Source organism: Netta rufina (genome assembly GCF_964035555.1).
Source record: "Netta rufina genome assembly, chromosome: 6".
In the NCBI taxonomy this organism is placed as follows: Eukaryota; Metazoa; Chordata; class Aves; order Anseriformes; family Anatidae; genus Netta; species Netta rufina.
In genome coordinates, this window is record NC_140129.1 from 12,282,184 (window position 1) to 12,303,343 (window position 21,160).

At 48.1% G+C, this 21,160-nt stretch overlaps 1 protein-coding gene across 1 annotated transcript in view; it reads right to left on the minus strand.

Annotated features, from left to right (window-relative positions):
• Nucleotides 1-16,706, minus strand: part of ADARB1 (adenosine deaminase RNA specific B1) — a 63,652-nt gene extending 46,946 nt beyond the window's left edge. The window contains exon 1 of the mRNA XM_084288826.1: nucleotides 16,632-16,706. The gene's annotated coding sequence lies outside the window, so the exon portion shown is untranslated. The remainder of the gene's footprint in view (nucleotides 1-16,631) is intronic.
• Nucleotides 16,707-21,160: the final 4,454 nt, after the last annotated feature.

Here is a 21,160-nt window from a genome sequence, read left to right on the forward strand (position 1 = left end):
CAGAAAAGAATGCAACCAAGGCCATAGAAATTATTCACGTGTGCAAAACATCTTCAAGGAAATCTAGGTCTTAATTTTTTTTTTTTTTTTTTTTTTTGTGATTTCACCACAGCTAATGTTTAAACATTGACATTACTTGTTTAGCTGTTTTAAACATTAGTCAAACTGAAACAGTACAATAGGACAATCTCAAGACTAAGCAGCAAATTTGGAAATACAAAGGAATTTAAAAAATCAATCGAAAATAATTTCTCTGTTCCTATCAGCACCTTGGAGACAACAGCCACAAGAAAACATTACTCCAGACTAGACTGAGAACAACTTAGGCTAGAGGACAAGCAGGGTTGGGACAACCCACCCATCCCTGGTGCACCAACTCATTCCGGTGCTGGAAGAAACTCCATCAGGACGTGGACGTTCCTTAACCAACAGAGAAAGGTGATAGAAGTTGCTGTCCCTGCTACAGTGAGTGCCTGGGGTTTCTGCTTAATGCAGCCTGAAAAAAAGAAAAAAAAGGTACAAAACCTCTTGAATTCTTGTATTACAAATTTTTGACACACAGTAGAGGAGCACAAATCATTCATCACTTGAACAACATTTGTATCTTTAGGACTTCAGAACAAGACAGAAGTATTTTTGTTCTTTCTTCCTCCAAAAGTTAAAGAGAGGATAAAAATGCCTCAGAAATCAACGTTTAGAGAAAGGATGCAAAATATTCATCACTTAGTTTAACAGTGTTCAAAAGTACCAGATTACATCTCGCACTGAGGATGCATGAACATTTTCCCTGGCCCCTGCCCCAAGAGACCAGGAAGCTAACTGCGGGAAGTCAGTCCCTGCAGGATCCACAGTAAGTTTACTGCCACAAAGTTTGCTAGTTACAAAGGTACATTTCTCCTTTCCACTGTGTTCTGGGTGCTTCAGGACTGCTGTAACAATATATCTTATTCACAGGCTCCTGCTTTTAAATGCAGACCACAATGGCCTTTAGCTGTACTGAAAGGGAGGTTTCATGTAAATATCGGGCCTTTGATAAAGCTGGATAATTAACCATTTACAAAACACTAGCTTAAAATATGTTTTTAAACAATTTCTTATTTCCCCTTCCACTTTAATTCATGACTAAGGACTAGTGCTCCTCCAGTCCTTTGTGCTGGGAACAGACAGTGGAGATCTGACCACAGAGGTGTATGGTTTCTCCCAAAATGGTGTTCCCACATCTGCCCCACATCTTTACTGTCTGGCAGAAAAGCAAACCACTGCCACTGCTCCTTCCACTGCTGCTTGCTCTCAAATGCCGTTGCAAAGCATGCCATGTATGAGACAGCTGCTGGGAGAACTGGGAGACAGACCATGGACAGCAGGGGTTGGTTGGATGGAGGCACCTGGTAATGAGGCACAATGGGCTGGGAGCTCCCGAGACATTTCTGCAGCTTGAGGAACAAACACTACTTACTGTTGATTTAAAAACAGAGCATCAACAGCGTTACCTGAGAGAGGATGAAAAAAACCCTCCTCGTGTCAAGATCCAAAGAGCACAGGTGTACCCTCCCCTCAAACAACTGCAGCAAAGACATCTTACACAGCCCAATCCAAGAATTTGATTGATTTTTCCAGAGAGATTTGAACACAACTTGATCGAAGTTTACAATGCCTATATGAAGATAAATCAGCAGAACAGGGCGCTGCAGCTTCAGCAAAAGCTGTATACCAATATAAAATATAGAAGGTGGAAAGCAGGTTATTTACCTGCAGTGGGTTTATGTGGCAAGGTTTTGGTAGCAGGGGGCTGCAGGGGTGGCCTCTGTGAGAAGAGTCCAGAAGCTGCCCCATGTTGGATAAGGGCCAGTCTCAGCCAACTCCAAAGGGACCCGCCACTGCCAAACCAATAAGCGATATTGAGTGTGCCTCTGTGAGAACAGATTTAAGAAAGAATTAAAAAACTGCTGCACAACAGCAGCTGGGAGAGAAAGGAGTGAGAAACAACATTGCATACCCCAAGGTCAGTGCAGCAGGAGGGCAGGAGGTGCTCCAGGCAGGCAGCAGCAGTTCCCCTGCGGGCTGTGCAGGGAGAGGCCCCTGGTGGAGCAGGCTGTCCCCCTGCAGCCCATGAATCCCACATGGAGCAGATCTCCATGCTGTAGCCCCCCCGTGGGTGGAGGAGCCCCCGGTGGAGCAGGTGGATGTGGCCTGGAGGAGGCTGCGGCCCATGGAGAGCCCCCGCAGGAGCAGGCCCCGGGCCAGAGCTGCCAACTGTGGGGGACCCGTGCTGGAGCAGTTTGCTCCTGAGCGATGGACCCCATGGTACGGACCCATATCTGGAGGAGGTCTTGAAGAGCTGCTGCCTGTGGGCAGCCCCTGCAGGATCAGTTTGGGAAGGATGGCATCCCATGGGAGGGACTCCACGGGGAGCAGGGGCAGAGAGGAACCGTGGAGGAGCGGCAGAGATGAAGCGTTAGGGACTGATCCCAGCCCCCATTCCCTGTTCCTCAGCACTGCTCAGGGGGAGGACTTGGAGAGGGTGGATGGGGAGAAGGTATTTTTAGTTTCTCTCTGCTCTAGCTTGTTAGTAATAGGTAATAAATGACATTAATCTCCCTATTCTGAGTCTGTTTTGCCCGTGACAATAATTGTTAAGAGATCTCCCTGTCCTTAGCTCAACCCTTGAGACTTTTCCATCATATTTTCTCCCTTTTCTCTGACAGGGTGTGAGAGAATGATTGTTTGTGAGTTCAGCTGCCCAGTAAGGTAAAGTATCTGTAGTATTTTGGTGGTTTTATCTGCACACATTTTGGGCTTAGCCTTTAATATTCATCACAATGCCAACCATTCTCTCATGCACTTTCCCCCACTGCATCTGTTGAAAATAAAAGCCAGGAAGCATAAAGCCAGGAACAGAAAAAATCTGGATTGCAGTCATGTCCCAAAAGCCTGGGCACCCAACAACAGCAGTGAGCACTCTGCCATCACAGCCATCTCTCCCCCCTCCAGCAGACAAGCTGCGGTCACCGCTGGCACAGAACGCGTGTAGTGAGCACCCAGCCTCTGGAGGCATGTGGCGTGCTTTATTTTTAGATTTCTTTTTAAAATAAGTGTTATGCCTTTAATGTGAGAACACTTCAGCGCTCTTTAATCTTTGGGCTTTAACGTGCATATTACAATAACTCTGGACTGCAGAGGGAAGCGAAAAAAACATACAAGAAATGTTCCTGAATCACACTATTTTACTGAACAAAGGATTGGGGCGTGATTAGCTGGAAATTATGTTTCCGGGTCAATTGTTCTTTCACTGCTTCTCTACTTACGCATAGACTGCTTTTGTGTTTTGTGCGCAGCTAGGGATCCTGGGGACTGACAGAGTGAAAAGAGGCAAGCTGAGCAGCCAAGGAACTGGAAAACCAGTGGAGCTTCAGCCCCTTTTGTGACTGGCGATGGAGCATGACTGAACCACAAGCAGGGACCTACCTGCAGGCACCCAGTGGTCCTGTTGATGCCCCACAACGTGAGCTGGGGCAGTGGCAGGCAGGAAAGGGAGGGGGGTGCCATGTGAACTGCCTCACAACTGCTGGAAACTAAGAAACCAGCACCTGGATTTTAAAATGTGTTGTCTACAAATATGAGTAGATTCCAAGAACTTCAAGCTAACTTTTGAGAAGCCTCAACTTCCTTCTCTCCTCTGAGCTTTGGAAGCATTCTTTGGGATCTGTTGGCTACAGCTGGCAAGCCGTCTCTAAGACAAGACTGACTCAAACTGTCCTTTCTAAAGTAGCTTCTTGCAGTACTCAGTATTAAATATCTATATGCAAAATAAAAAAAAAAGTTATGGTGTAAAATCTGATTTGAATCACCACACCGTTGTGTGGGCAGAGTGTTTGCCATCACACAGCATTAGACATTTTACAGGCACGTTGTGCAGATATGATACTTACCACTTTCTCCTTAGTGAAGAAATTGCAATACATCCAAGTCTGACAAAATCAGCACGTGAAACACTTGGGAGAGGCCAGGCAGGGCAGGGAGTGGAGCAAGGGAGAGGGAGAATGATGGCATGAGAGAGACGGCACAATGCCACGTCTGGAGCAGACCCTCCTGGGCTTGCACTGCTCACATACAGAGAGGTTTTGATAAGACTTGTGTATAATGGTTCTTAAGCAGAAACCACAGCAAAGGGCAACAAGACCAGAATTTTTATTAAGAGACTCAAGACTATAGAAAACAATTTTGATATCCTACCCCATCAGCTGTGTTACTTTAAATGAGATCCTAACCAGCTTCCCCTCAACAATTCACTGCTTTTGTTGGTGTGATTTCATGTATTTCTCCTCTTTCCTTAAATAGAAAAGGCAGAAATACAATGCACAAATCCCTTTTTCCACTGAATCTAGTAGCAGTCAGTAGATAATTCATGCTAATTTTCAAAGTCTTTTTATTTTGAATTCAGATAAAATTTGATAATTTTGCAGATATTAAATCATTTCTTTCTGAGTATGAAAAATTGCTTCTGATCACCAAAGGAAATTAGGTTAATGAGGGCAGAAATACTTATGCCTACTTTACCTACTAACTAAACCATGCAGAGTGGCCCCAAAGAGCAAGGCAAATCTGAAACAACATATATTTAAGTGGGGAAGAATCAGGCAGAGTCCCAGACAGAGTAAAATTTTTCTTAACTTCTGTGCACTTGAAAAGTTCCATCAAAAAATAACATTTTAAATACCAGTGGCTGAAAAAACTTCGTTAAAGTAACGTAGCCTTCAGCAGAAACACAGACATTCAAAATGCAGCAAATGGAAATAATTCACTTCACTGGTCTACATGCAACACAAAACGCTTCTCCCTGCTTATGCCCCCCAGCCCCTGTGTCTGGGGGTTGATGCCTGGCGCTGGGTTGTTTCCCAGAGCATGGGAATTCACACACTGCCTGTGCTTTTTCCCAGTATTGGCCCAGCCTGCTCGGCTCTGCCTGGCTGTGACACCTGCTGTAGCTGCTCACCGCAGCTGCACTCCAGCCGCATGGCCTTCAGGTTTCTACTGCAAACTGCCAATATCCAGGTTAATCCTGCAAAACCAGAGGGAAACGTGAAATGCAGTGCTTAACATTGTGTGCAGAGCTCAGCACATACCCAAGTTACAATTCCTGGCTGCCAGACTCGGTGCCTAAAATACATTTGCTCAGCAAAAACGCTGAATATTGCTTTCAGATTTTTTCAAAACATTGAAACAGCGAAATGACAGGACACGAAGGTAAGTATTTACTCACAGGAGCTGGGTGATCTGCTTCTCTCAAATATTAATCTCTCATAACCGAGCTTTGACTCTGCCCTTCATGAACAGAGAAGATGCTACTTGTTCTCTCGTTCAACATCATTACTGCAGGTCAGCATAAATGTCACAGTAAGCATCACAGGCAGGGATCTCCCAGACTGTCCCATCTGAGCTCTGCAATACAGCAAGCAATACAGCAAGGATGTGCTGCCTCTTCAGAGAGGTTTCAGCAGGATAAGCTTAAAATACCTGGGGCTCTATGATGCTCCTTCAGATGAGACCAAGGCCACACCTCACCTCCCCAAATCTTCACTGCAGTCACAGCTCAAAACCTTTCCTTTTCCACTGTATATTGGTTCCCAGCTAGTTAAACTTTCAGCTCTCACATCAAAAGCTGCCCCCTTCCATTTATTTTTCTTTGGGGCAGTTTCTCCACACTTTGAGGATTTATAGACAACAATCCTTTCCGAATTCATTGGTTTTCCTTCAGAGCTGGGGCTTATGAGTTATTTTAATGGTGGTTGCTCAAAAAACTACATTTGTGTAGAAACAAAGCCCTTCGTGAGCAGCAGCACAAATACAAGCTTCAGAGGTCTGTATTCCCCAGGGGACCTTAGGGGGCAGCAGCTCAAACAGTGAAGAAGGACCAGGATATTTCTGAGGATAGGGGTCATTTCTCAGGACTGAGGTTCAGCATTTTTAAGGATGTGCTTGTAGCCACCTGAGATCTGCAGTGACTCCAGAAACAATGAATTGGGGCCTGGGTAATTTACAGTGAAAGGACTATGCTGCCAAAAAGCACAGCCCATCCTGCCAACTGTTTGAGCAGTGTTGGGCCCATACCTTATTGCATGTAGAACCCACGTTTATCTGGAAATACCTGTTGTTGAAAAGCAAATACAGAAAGATAACCTGCAGAGTATAATTTTATAAAACAAATTATGTCCTCAAAGAAGAAGCTGTGCATTATCATTTACTAGATATCTTGAGTGTTATCAGTGGAGCACTGGTTAGAAGCAGGCATACTGACCTATCTAGGTTTTCTAATGTTTTTCCTTGTTATCAAGCAGGAAACAGAGAGAGTTGGAGTTAATAACTCGCATTGATAAACATAAATCAATATGGTATTTGATATAACACCATAATCATTAACTAGTTCTGCAGAGACAATGGTGACTTCCAGAACAAAGGTGCTTTACGGAGAGGGAGAGTCAAGCCAAAGGGTTTTTTGTGTTGAGAAAACTTACTAATGCGGTTCCTCAAAATGCAGATTTTCCAAATGCAACTGGAGAAGGCCCTGAGCAGCTCAACCCAACTTTGATGTTATCCCAACTTTGTGCAGGAGGTTGAACAAGTGACTTCCAAAGGTCTCTCCCAAAACCATTTTCTGTGGTTGCACTGGAACCTATACAACCAGACCTTTGTCATAAACTGGTGGTTCAGAACCAGAACGGACTGGAAAGGAAGTGTTGGTGTACTGGCCAGCTGTGTTAGCCTGCGTGCTGGTCCTCATACTGACACAGCGAGGGAACAGAAGCGCTGGATATAGCAAGAGAGTTATTTCTGTCAGGAACTTGCCATTGCATAAGGCATAGCAAAATCTTACATGGAACGCTGCATATCTTTCCATTTCGTGCAAATCGGTATCACTGCAAAGCAGAAGGCAAATAGGGAAGGAATATAGGGTCATATATGGTGCAGTGAGGCTGAGGGAAGTGACCCAAGAGTCCAGCAGAACAAACCAGAATGACTGTGCCAAATGCAGCAGAGAAGGAAAAAAAGGAAAGCAATTACCTGACCTGTAGGAGAGAGGTACAGAACCAAATGAGGCTTTCTGTACGAAGGCAAGAAATAATCAATGCTTTTCAGGTAGAACTGATATGGGCAGCAGATGACAGCACAGCAAGGCTATGCTAGATGAGCCAGGAGCGCCTTTATCTTCCCAAAGCCTTTCAGAAAGCATTTTTGCATGTCCGCTCCACTTCAGCCAAAGCCACAGACACATCTTGTACCACCACAACCTCCCTGCTCCACCTCTGCCACTTCCCAGACATCTGCTAGCACACAGCAGGTCTAATGATCACCCCATCACAGCTCCCCAGGAACAGCAGCAGATTTACAGAGGGACAAGCACTGCTTGGACAACGTCACATCTGCTCCTGAAACAGGGTGGAAATCTCCCATCCCCTTGGCTAACAGGCAACCCCTGACATACCAACACCAGTGAGCAAATGAGACAAAAGTGCTTCAGGTTTACTACAACAGAACTACGGAGAGGAAGATAAAGTTGATGCAACCAAGGTAACAAAGCAAGCTCAGACACAAAAACAAAGAATACAGCAGCTCACAGGTGCTGAAACCACACTATTGAGTAGGACTTAGATTATGCACCTACTTTGGGGACCTCTTACCGTATCTACATTAATTTTAGACTCATTTTTATTCTGGTACTAATAAAAACTTGTACCTGTGCATGCATTTCATACATACACATACACTGCATGCATTTTCACTGAAGTAGGGAGGAATCTATTTGTTCAGAAGTTTAGGCAGCTAACTGTTCTCTGAAGGACAACCTAAACAATGTGAGCAATCACTGAACAAGACACCAGGACTTCATCTCTGAGAGACAAAAACTTCAGGTGAGGATGCCAACAGTCTCCTAACACAGGTCCAGGAGTCATCTATTCCAAATTATCCCACCCCATACACATTAAGCTAGTATTTGCTACACAGTTCGTATGTGGAAGTGTTGGTATGCCTGAAATCCAGCTGCAGCACCAGGCGTCTGTACGCACTGCAAGTGTCAGTGGATGTAAAAATATGTACACGCTCACTTTCCTGGAATTCTGTCCATCTAGGGGTACTGCTGCTTTCAAACCACTCGGAGGGCTGTGCCGTTCGCATGGTTCACAGAACAGCCACCACGGCTCCGTATCAGAGGGACCCATACGGGTCTCAGAACCCTCACCAACCCGACCCAACACTCTACAAGTGAAAAAAAAGAAGGCTAGGGGGTTAGATAGGACATGCCAAATGATGACTATGGCTCAACAGCCAGAGCAGCCCGGCCTGTACAGTGACAGTGAAGTATTCCATTTGTAACCATCCTCTCACCTCTTGCCAGGATACTCTGCTGCCTAGCTGTTCTTCTGGGTCTCCTGATGAGAGGAAGTCTGCAACTAAACACAGTGTTAGTGTTTTCTGCCTCTTCCCAAACAAAGGGACTACACTGTCCTGATTAATATGACCATTCTCTACTTTATGCCCTATTTGGGCTACACCAGAGCACTGAACCTAGGCAAGAAACCACCAGAAGGCAGGTATGCAAGCAAGGGAGCAGCAGCAACAAAGCCAAAACCTTGGCTACTGTCAAGGAACTATGTTATACCAAAGGCTACCAGGGGAACAATTCTTTTCCTGCTTTCTGCCATTGCACTATAAAAGCTATGGCCATCAAAACATTGTCTTTCTTTTTCCTTTATAATTCAAAGCAGCCTGTTCCATCCATGCTGTCCTATAGATCGGATGACACTCTGGCAAGAGAGTAACAGTCAATAGCCACATTCCTCAAATGCAACAGAGCTCTTATTGCAAGATTTCAACATTGTATTTCCAGTCTCTTCCACAATCACTTGACGCAATCACGAAGAACTATTTAGAAAATGTCCTCAAGCACATCACGAAAGCTTGCTTACGACCAGAAAGCCCACTTTCTTTTAAAGTAAATTTCTTCAACAGGTTATGGTGCAAGACAGAGATTGAAGCTGCAATAGGCTTGTGCCTTGTGCCTACAGAGCCAGCAGGGACACCGATGCTGAGAGAGGCTGCAAACATGCCTAACAAGGACAGCAGAACAGGCCTCACGAGTATCGTGGGCATACATCAATTCATTTTAGACGTCCTGTACACCAAAGCTGTCAGAGTACACGGCGTGCTACCTGAACACAGTGACCACCCGGTGCACCCTCAGCACGCCAGGATTAACAAGCAGCCTGCGCACAAGGCAGGCTGGCTGCTGCTCCCCTCGGAAGGCTCTCTTCTGCTGCAGCATGGCAGAAGGTGAGACCCGGCCAGACCCTGCCCTGCAGCTGCCGGGCCCAGTGGCACCACGGAGAGCACCAAAGCCCAGGGAATCATTTTGCTTCCAGGCAAGTTCATTCACACATCTTATTAACGGTGAACTCGGTTGCTTTATCTACTGTGGAGAAGCGGGAGGAAAAGCATGTAAGAAGATTAGGTTAATACTATATTTAAGCATATGTAAGGACAGTGAATGAAATACTGATTATGCACTCGCTCAATTCAAAAAAAAAAAAAAAAAAAAAAAAAAAAGGCAAAAAAACCCTCACTTTCTAATAATAGTTCCAGGGGATAAGAGGAGAGAAATCAGGCTGCACCAGAAAAGCAGACACAGCGACAGCAGTACTCACACCCATCAGCACTGGAGCCTACGGAAATCAACTTTGGCACAACAGCACAACCTACCCAAAGGCTTGCAGGTCATCGCTCCCTGCGCACAGACACTGCGGTACATTCTGGGAGGATTTTCCAACTTTTTATCATTGTGGACAAACGTATAGCTAGGTTTCATGAAACTTCCCAGATTTCTGCAAGGAGACTCAAACATGGGGGCAACGCCAACTTCACACGGACAGCTCTTGACTTCACAGCACTGGAAGGACGCGTTGGTCCTCATGCAACGACAGGGAGACTCGAGCGCTCGCCCTGCCACGAATCCGAGCACGGAAGGCTTGGAGGGCAGGCTGCGGGGTTAAGAGAGGATTTTCTACACTTTCTTGAAGGCGCTTTAGCCTGTGAGACTTTGACCCTTTGACTGTACTTTGTCAGAAGCTCACACCAGCCCTGGAACTAGACCCCCACGCTTTCGCTGGCGTCAGCTGTACTTGCTGGCTTCGCACCCTCCAGAGCTGCTAACTCAGCAAGCGGTCCCGGTTTAGCTTCTGGTTAATCAAAGGCTGAACTAGCGATGAAGGCACAATCCCATCACAAACTTGCAGGTGGCAAGACGTGTCCCCAGAGCTCATCCTCATGTTTTCTGGCACCTAATGGGAGTCCACACTCACTGCTCCTCTGTGAGGACCAAAGCACAACAGGCAGAGACAGCCAGGGGTTGCCACAGGCAGCAGACTCCTGATTGCAGTTAAGATGCTAACGTGCACCTCCAAAACACGACTGCCAGAATCCCTGTTTCTAGTTAAGCATTAATTTCCAGCTACTCTTTGTTATCAAAACACGGTATCACACTACATCAAACTACAGAACACTGCTTGGCATCGGTGAGTGGCAGGAGATAAAAAGCATCTGTAAAAATACTACTCCAGGAATGTCTGTATGATACATATTAAATCCCAGGAAAGCACATCTGCTTTCAGCACTTGAGTGATGACTTCACTGGCTGTAAGAGTGCTTCTAACCAAGAGAGAGGCTGCAACTTGAGAGCAGACACCAAAGCGAATTCTTCTGGGAAAATGGGGCTGTAGTGCCACACGGCACCTCTGGGAACTCTGGCGAGGAAAAAAATGGGAATGCATTATAGCCGATCTGGAAAACATGACTCCTTGGTTTATTGGGGAAGATGACCTTAACTCAGGGCAGACACGTGGCCTCCCTTGTGGCTCCACACCTGCCACACAGTACCCAGATTTTGTGCCAGCAATTAGTCCCAAGGGGCTGAACACCTCCCTGGATCAGTGTCCAAAGGGGACATTCAACCAGCTCCGATGCTTAGGTTACAAAAGCTATTCTTTGTGTATAATGCAAATTTGTGTATAATACAAATTTGTCCTCATTTGTGTGATGAAAAAAAAGGCATGCTCATACGGATTAATAAGCTATCATGAACATGATCTCTTCTGAAATAAAACACACTGCTGAATTCCCATCATGCAAAAGACCTAAAACACGTACACTGCAAAGCTGACCAAAGGCTACCAGGACTTAAAAAAAAAAAAAAAAAAAAAAAAATCGGGACAAATACTTGACAAACCAGAAGTTCTCCTCCTCCTTCTTTGGTCTCCCAATGTGAACTACGTGTGTCAGGAGCAAGCTTTATAACCCGGGCAGCAAAGCAGGGTAATCAGGCAGGCTCCCCCCACAAGCTAGCTTCATTACAAGTTTCTCACAGACAGAGCACAGTTCGGCCACCTAACATCCAACTGTGCATGCTCACACCTCTCATTTTTCAGTTACGTAAATACAGCAGTACTGGTCCTCTATCTTTAAACGTGAAAAATATGGGAAGTTTAAGAACAAACGCAGCGTTGAAAGGTGTTATCTTAGCCTGTTTTCCATCAGCATACGTTTTTCCTTCCCATCCTCATAATAGGATCCAGGGTGGGCCAGGCCCAGGCTCCCCCCAGCCCATTGTCAGGGGCCGCCCTCTCCCCTCGGCAGCCACTGCAGTTACAGGGCAAGTCTGCGGAGTCATCTTCCTTCACTCTCCTACTCCTCAGCAGGATCTCCTGAGTTACAGCCCATACCTTGACGTTTATACTGTCCCCAGCTGGATTCTTCTACCAGGGCCGTCCACACTTGTGCAAAATGTTATTGAGAAAAAATAGGGCTGCTCCTGCCTTTGAATTAAAGATTCTACTGTGCTCTTACTGGGATTCACATGAAGACTTCTTTTTTTAATTACTCAGCGACTGTGCTCAATATTTGAGCTGAAAAATAAAAAATCATTTTGATTCAGAATGGACTTAGTAAACAATTTGTTGTTTAATACAGTCTCCACCAAAGAAGTCTGAGATAATTTTTCCCCTCTAATAGCTCCCCAGCAGGCTGTGCCCAAACATTACACTATAATTAAGCTATGAAAAAGGCCATGAAAGTTCAAACTTAAAGACTCATTTGCTAATAAAGATGAAAAGCTGAATAAATCAACCTAAATAAAAACCCACTTCATTTTAGATATACTGAAGAGTTTCTGCAGAAGTCCTTCTGAATGAGAGGCAGATACTGCCTCTGAAACTCAAACAGATCAAGCAGAAGCCTCAACTTCTGGCTGAGGTTGTCTCACAAGCCCTGTGTAAAAACTTCATTTTCAACGTGCTACAACCGAGAAACAGAATAAACTGAAGTTTCCATACTTGCGTGTTTTCTTTTTGAACAAATTTTAAGCAGTTAACCTCTTCCCAGAGTTGATATATGACAGTACTAACAGCAGAAAGGAGTAGGGAGAGCCGCTGGAAAATTAAGAGACCCAGTATATGCAGAGTTTGAAACAAATACAAGTTGGCATTGGTATAGTCCTGAAGCCTGGCATTACCAAAGGCCCTCTCACTAAACTGTTTATACAACTTAAGGCATTAGTAAAAACAGCAACAGACAGCAAGGAAATCAGTTAGACAGTACACCCTGACACTCAGCTTTGAATTCAAGTTCATCACCAAACGAGGAAGCTTTCTACTTTCCTTTAAATTAACGATCCTTCCCCACTTTCTCAAAATAAAAATACCTCAGATATTCAGCACCTACCCACGAGGCCCAAAACACAGGTCTGAGAGCTCCATTCTGTTAGAATCTCTTCAAAAGAGAAGTAAAACAAAATTCAAAGGTTGACAAAAAGCCTCAGAAAACAAACTGGAAGAGATCATGAGTATAAATATCCTAAATCTGTGCTGGCGAAAACAGGAAATAGGCAATGCTCTTCAGTCCCCAGAACAGACTTGCCTTTTGCCAAAAGCACTTTACACAGAAAAACCCTGACCCACAGGGTTACGCGGCACCTACACGAGGGCACTTTCCTGGAGAACTGCAAGAAGTCTTCACTGTGACATTTCAAATCTTCCCTGATTTCTCAGTCGCGAGCAGGCTTGCTCCAGTCAGCTCCCGCTTCAGCCCCAAGGGTAAGGATGTGCTGAAAGGACAGTGATGGTGCCCAGAGCTGGCCTTTGTTCTCTCCTCACCTAAGGCAATATGACACTGCTGGCCCCTGCCCTCATGAAAGAAAACAAGGAAACTCAGCTCCTCCTGGAATGACTTGTGAAACTTGTTTTCCTGTTTGTCTTTCTACCACCAAGATCCTCTGATGTCTCAATAATATATATCCAGCCAGCCAACACATTTTCCTCTAGCTGGAGTGATAATCTGAGAACTTCCTCCACTCAGCTGCTTATCCTCGCAGGCAGTCTTGGCACTTGCCTTTGACATCTTTACCCTCTTGTCAAATCTGATCGGCTTCTCAATGTTGTTGACCAATTTCATTCAGGACGCTGGCAGCGTGATGCTTATGCAATGGGAAATAAAGCCAAGAAACATATAGGGGTGGCGGAGGGAAAAGACGTTTGTTCACAGAGGCAATCCTGTTTTAAAAGCAAAGGCAGCATCCTCAGTACAAGAGACAGAAGCACAAAGAGACCTAACCCTGCCACGTCAGGGAAGACATTAAAGAAACCAATTAAAGAAGACCCATTGCTGCTCCTCTCCATGCACATAAAAAAAAAACAACACATGAAATTAGGAGAAAAAAAGAAGACAAAAACCACAGAAATACAAAACCATCACACCAAGCCATCAGGTACAAATGAAAGAAGCTTGTGGCTTCCGCACTTTCACAGATGCTCGGTATCACACAGGGGAAATCTCGGTGCTGACACTTGCAGCACCACCGCAGAAGGCAACACCTCCAACCTCCGCAGCTCCCCCTGGCCCACAGACCACCCGGGGCCATCCCAGCGGGCAGATCCTTCCTGCAGCTCGCCGGCCGAGGGGACAGCACCGAGCCACTGAGTCACGGTGCTGGCAGCTGGCCCTGGCTCGCCCCCGCAGCCGCCGACAAAGGCTGCACCGCCGCAGCTCAAGGTAACCTCTCCTCTCCTGCCGCCAGCCAGAGCTCCCTCTGCACACCACAGCCGACCAAAGCTGCAGCTGAGCCACGGCGGGGAAGGGAAAAAGACCCCAATTTCCCTCTGCAGCCACACACCCTCCAGGCAGCTGCTGCCCGGGGTGTCCCTCTCAGCAAAGCTCAGCTCCCAAAACCGTGTAACATCACTTACCTGAGACAACCCCTGTTGTTTGTTGGTTCTTCTGGTTTGTCCTTTTTTTTTTTTTTTTTTTTTTTAAACGTACAGAGGTGCTGCTGCTCAGCCACAGACCCTGACACTCACAGCTGATTCCCACAAGACTCCAAGGCCTGCTGACAACCTCTTCGAGGATTCAAATCACAAAAAAACAGTATTTCTCAGACCTACCGTGCAAGCAACATTCATTAAAAGGATGGAAAAAAATGTACTCTGCAGTTAAACAGTAGGAAAGAGCAAAAATAGCAACATTGTATGCAAACAGGAAAAAAGCTTGCTAGAAAATATATTTTCATTTGCTTACATAATCAATTTCCCAAACATTATTCTTCTTGTCATGCAACACTTATAAAGGTATTTCCTTTAAAACCAAGGTACATACATAACAGCCTCTACTAACAAATACTGTCTAAAACCACAGTTTTAATCTTTGGTGCTTAAACCTAAACTGAAATCCATAGCGTGGCAGCTGGAAGGCCTGAGTTTTAAAGGTGCCAAGCATTTACGGGTTCCAGAAGCTGCAGAAGCAGGAAGCACTACGCTTATCAGACCGCATCCTCGGATGCTCCAGCAAGGATTCTCACCTCACACACCAGGAGTCCTGCACCCACTGAACTGACTTCCAGTGCAAGGGGCACCGAGCTGACAAGCAACACCCCCAGTCAGCCTGTTTCAATCACTCTTCAGATCACCACAGCACAGAGGCACACCAACCTGCTGTTTCAGCTGACAAATTGTTTCTCGCTGGGGGCATTTCTACCACTGCCATCCCCAAAACTTCCGTAAGTCACGGATCACATCCCAAAAACATCAGTGCAAGTTTCTCAGAGAGCTCTCCAACACAATCACTTGCTGTCACCTTACTTGAGAGCAACCCTTCGCTCCTAGGCAGGATCTCTGACCATGTTACTGCAAACAACCCAGGGCACCAGCACGCCAAGTGCAGAGAGGAGTTTGTCCAGAAGCAGGAGCACCAAAACCGGTTCCAGCCCCAGAGCTGGGACCACACTGTGATGATGTCGGGTCTGAGCTAATAACCCAGCCGCCTAAAAGGTTTTACTCACTCAAAATACAAATTGGCTTTTGAAAGAGGGGAAAAAGAAGTCCCACTTACTTCTAATGAACAAGGTAAAGACACTCCAGAAGACTTAGGTGCTCATAGCAAGAGACACCCACCACTAGAAGCTGTGGCAATGTATTTCTATTCACAAACTAAATACAAAAATACAAAAGGGCACTGAACTTTCACTAGAGCAGATGGCTCTGAATAAGCCGGGGCAAATAGGAGAATGGCTTGGGGGATGTTTTACAGCTCTGCTCACATGCTTGTGAGCAAAGCTAAGGAACACATCCCCCTCCAAACACCAAGCAGAACGTCCTCTATGCTGCCTTCGCAGAAAGCAAGCCTCCATAAATCACATTCTCCCCCTGCCGAAAAAGCAGGCAGCCCGACGTGACCCAGTGCAGCAGCGGCCATTGGAGTCACCTGCTGGAGAGCAACCCAAGAGCCGCCACCAAGCGCTGGCGCGGCCGGGCTGCTCTCCCCGCAGCAGGGGGATGGTGTTGGAGCACGGCAGCCGTGCAGAGAAGCCTCGGCGAGCACCCAGCTGCTGGAAAGAAACTTTGAGAGCCCCTCTTTGCAGGGAGCTAGAGCCACTACTGAGCTTCTCCTCCGGTCACCGCAAGCCTCCACGCGGTATAGGGGCCAAGACCACATCATTCACTGCAGGGAAAAAAAAGCTAAACAGCCAGAGGATTTGGCAAACCCTCCAAAAACATCTCTCAGGCGTCCTAAAAGCACCAACAGCCATTCAAGACGCGGCTGTTTATACTACGAGCCTCATTACACGGGAGGCCTGCCTGTGTTTAGAGACAGATATCGCTACGGCCGAGTGCTAGCCGAGCCCAAACAATTATTTTTACAAGGGCAGTCCATCACCAATTATTCTAAACATCTCCAGCGCCCTGCAGCCTGGCCTGCTGCCACCCTCCAGCGCCGTGGTTCCCGGAGCGCTGCGAGCAGGTAGCCCACGGGCAATGCCCACGCCAAAATAACGCGAAACATGGCGGGGGCAGCGCCGGGGATGGGGATAGGGATGGGGATGGGGTTGGGGGGGAGCCCGGGCACCCCCCCCGCGGCGGGCGGCAGCCGCAGCGCCCAGCCCGGGCCGCGCTCGCCTCCCCCCCCGCGCAGCCCCCGGGCACCTGCCGCCGCGTCAGGACCTGGACAGGTCCCGCGGGGCGCTCGCACCGCCGCCGCCTCCTCCCGAGCCGTGCCGAGCCGTGCCCAGCCTCGCCTCGCCTCGCCTCTCCTCGCCTCACCTCCCCCGGCGCTGCCCGCGCCCCTCCGCCGCCGCCGCCGCTCCGCCATCCGCAGCCCGCCCCAACCCAGCGGCGGCTCCCGCTGCGCCGCCGCCGCCGCCGGCTCCGTGCGCGCCTGCGCGCGGCCGGGGCACCCGGCGGTGCGCGCCCCCGCCGACGCGCAGGCCGCGCCCGCACCGCGGGGCGGGGCCCCGCGCAGCGCCACAGCCGCCCCCATGGCGGGGCCCGCGCCCCTCACGGGCAGGGGACGGAGCCCGGCTGAGGGGCGGCGGCGCTGCGCCGGGAGGAGTGGGTCGCCTGCCGGCTTTCTCAGCCGCTCAGCCCTGAAATCTGTCGTTGCTGCTTTCCTCCCGTCTGCCTGAGCGCTTCACCCAGCCCCGTCACCTCGTTCCCAGCACAGAGGTTGCCTGGTCGAGCAGAAATCTCGATTTCCCAGCCTTCTGTCCCTTTGAACGATCACAAAAAGCAGTTCAATAAACCATCAGCTTACTTAATTTGCTCTCGGGTAATATTTTTTTCATCTAAGTAGCCACATGAAGCGCAATTACCTGCAGCCTTTATGCCCAGAGCGTGGTTGCAGAGCCAAGAGATGAGCACCGCTGCCCAGCACAGCACCCCAGGGTGCTCCCACAAAGCCAGCAGTCCTGCATGTGCTGGGGAGGACAGCAGACAGCCCCAGCCCAGCTGCATGTGTTCAGGGAGAGATCAGGGTGGAGGTGAACCCACCTGCAAAAGCATCAGCTCCGTGCCCAGAAACTGCCCAGAAGCAAACTGAGAGCTGGAAGACTGGAGGAAGGAAGGAGCAGTGCTGTGTATGTGCACTTCTAGGCATCCAGGAGGCAAAGCTGCCCTTGTCACAGTAAAAAAAAGTTATAGCTATTCTGCACAGCAGTATTTCTGGTGAAAAGAGCCACAGTGCAATGCAGAATATCTGCTGGAAATGTATTCAGAAGGTGGTTCCGCCAGGGCAGCAGTGGGACACGTACCCATCATGTGCGCCAGCACCAGGACTCTGTGAAAGGGGTCAGAGCAGACCAAAACCACGGAAAGCACCGGACATACCAAGGGGAGAGGGCAGCAGGAGGGAGAGCTTTCCCCAGGCTGCTTGCTCTCCAAAGCAGAGCCACCCTTGTGAAACACAGCCACCACAGACGCTGTGCTAACCACAGGAAATAGTTTTCCTCACCCAATGCAAATCTAAATGCAGAGCTCAAAATCCCAGGCTGCTGCTCATGCTAAGACACAGGCAAAACCCAGGAGCCACAGACTGTTGCAGAGAAGAGAGGAATATCCAGAAATGCAATAGCCAGTGCCTGAAAGCAAAATGCTGTGAAGTGAGGGTGGAACCTTGCCCCAGGGCCCTCCTGGAAGACCACCACACAGCTTGTGTGCTGGTTTTGCTCGGGTGGGCAGCCGAGTTCCACCACGGCCGCTCTCTCACTCCCCCTCTTCAAAGGGAACGGGGGAGAAAATATGATGCACAGGGCTCAAGGGTTGAGATAAAGACAGGGAGATTGCTCAACAATTATGACTGTGAAACAGACTCAGAGTGGGGAAATAGTAAGATTTATTGCCTATTAACTAACAAGCCAGAGAAGTGAGAAACAAAGGAAAGAAACCAAGCCTTCCCCCTATCCACCCTCTTCCACCTCCCCCCGAGCAGCGCAGGGGAACAGGGCAATGGGAGTTGCAGTCAGTCTATGGCATTTATCTACGTTGCTCCTTCTCGGTCACTCTCTTCCCTTGCTCCACGTGGGGTCCCTCCCATGGGATGCCGTCCTTCACAAACTGATCCAGTGTGGGCTTTCCACAGGCAGCAGCTCTTTAAGAACTGCTTGATATGGGTCTGTACCACGGGGTCCATCCCTCAGGAGCACTCTGCTCCAACCTGGGTCCCTCACAGGCAGTAGGTTGTTCTGTGTTGCCCACTGACCTGACCAGCTGGGCAAGTACTCACATAAGGAATGGGAAAGCAAAGCTGCCAGCAGCCTTACTGCAACACCTGGGTCACTGGCAATGGGCCCTGCCTCAGGGCAAAGTGTGCCCAGCTATCAGAGGAGAGTCATACAGATACCAATCAGATAAAAATGGTAAGTATTGCTGTATCAAACACCTCAATATTATTAAAACCTCTCACTAAGAGCTTACTGTGCTTTCTCACCCACTTCCCTAGAGTGCTTAGATGGCAGCACATGTTATTACAGCATTACACTGAGTGCCCTTCCAGTTGCTTCATGCACATACACAGCACCAACAGCTGCTCTGCTTGTACTTGGTTTGTTCCCTCACCCCATTTGCTCATGGCAGGGTGGGGATTCGTGCATGCACTGTGGGGAAGATGAAGTGGACCAGCACAAAAGACCGTGCTGGAAACAACCTATTTTTATACTTCCTCCCTTGGAGAGAGTCCTCTGCCCTGCATGTAAGCAGCATCGCCTGCGAGCTGCAGGCAAGCAGCTCTTGGCTGGGGAAGCCTTCACATCCAGGAAACCTTCACCTCCTGTGTGCATTTCCTCATCATATTTTATTTTCAGCTCAAGGAATTTAACACTAGCTCCTATTTGAGGATTTTATTATTATTATTATTATTATTATTTATTTTAGGATCAGCAATGAAACTGCATTCTTCAAGTCCACTTCTGTGTGAATTGTGTGTCATGGGCCAGAGCAGTTTGTCCTGCCAGGAAAACAGGCCCACTGCCCACCTGGAGAACTTGCACTGAGGAAAACATGGCCAGGGCAGAAGCAGGAGGACAAGACTGAGCATTTAGCATCTTGTCTGGTAACTCTGACAATGATGAGGATCACAGCACTCAGAAAGCAGTGACCATGCCCACTGACAGGCTGAAAGGGGTTGAAAAGGTGCTGGCCCTGCTCCCAAAGCCAGGGACTGCCTGCAATATGTGTGCCTGTATTCCTACTGCCTTGTTTGTGCGTGATTGATTTTACACACTTGCAGATGTCAATACACAACAGTGAAGCATGTTGACTCAGATTTTGCTGAAACCACCCTGGTGACCATTGCGAAGCCGTTTTTTAAATCATTAGAATTTAGGGAAGACCCAGCCAAGCACGGTGTCCGCACCAGGCAGATCTGCACAAACCAATCCAAAGAGCAGAAACCGCAAATTCAGGATTAACCATGGCACATGGCAAGGGACACAGCTACTGGAACTCCACACATGGATAAGGGAGGTCAACTGACAGAGGCTGCTTGGACTTCTACAGGTGTTCAGCAGGCTTACCCACCAACACTCCCAAGTGTGTCAGGCTGTAGTGGAACAAGGGGAAAAGGTCTTTGCAGTTATAAACTGTTCATTACAAAGATAGGAAATGCAGGGTGTGAGCAACAGACAGTTTTCACAGAGGAGACCCACAAGAACCTGAGGCAGCAAACCATGCTCTTCAGCACTGTCATAAATGACCTGGAGAAGGAGACAGCAGCAGGGTGGTGGGGTTTATTGCTGGTACACACACCAAGGTCCTAAAGAGAAGACCAAACACAGAGAACTGCAGGAAGGCTTCACAAGGCTGGCTGAGGAGGCCAGAAGAAAGCAGCAGAGGAAACGCAGTGTAGATAACCACAGAGCACTGGACAGCAGCTTCCACAGCCCTGGGATGGCTGCTACTGCTCGGCAGCGAGGCCTCAGTGTGTGGCAGAACAAGCTCATAGTTTCATGGAGCTGTGCCAGAGTGCAAAAAGGAGTGCAAAAAGGAAAATAAACACAACAGCAACAAAACAAATGTTGCAAAATACAAGGAGGAAAAACTGGAAGACTAATCCAGCAAGGGTTATTAAAAACAACATCTCTGGTTTAGAAATCCCAAGACACAGGCTGCAGGAGGCTGAAAAATGCGTGAGGCCCCATTGCTTGAACTGGTTTGCCACTGCCCTTAGGCTGGCCACCGTCAGCATTACTGCAGCATGCAGGGCTAGCAGACCTCAGGGCTCACCCTGCATCTGCTTATTGTATGGAGCAGCCCGTGTTGCACGCTGAGCCGTGCAGAGCCCCCAGCACTTGGCTGTAGCCCCACAGCACGCAGCAGGAGCCCCACGCTAATGCCTGCAGGGCAGACAAGGCACCCTGCAAAGCAGCCCTTGCTGTGCTTCTGGGCAGAAGACCTTCCCAACAGGCAGCTATGTACATCATCAGAGAACAGCAGCAGCTCTTTAAGAGTTAACCTCTTCTTCCATAGTAATACCTCCCGGCTCCCAAACCGCCAACAGATGAGTTCATGAGACAGGCAGTAGTTGTTTAACTGAGTGAAGTGGAAGGTGTTTAGACTAACCTTTGCATTGGCGAGCGGTGATTAAATGTATCCAGGACAGCTGCAAACACACTCAGATTAAACATACCCAAAATAGCTGTAAACACAGGCACATCGTCTTGCCCCGGTGTACCGACACCTCTTCCAGAGCCAAGCTGCTGGCCACATCTCTGGGCCATGGCTCCACTGTCAGTGCAAGGGCTGAGTCTCCATGTGCCCAACCAACAGAAAAAAATTGCATTGCTTTTGAGTGAGATTAA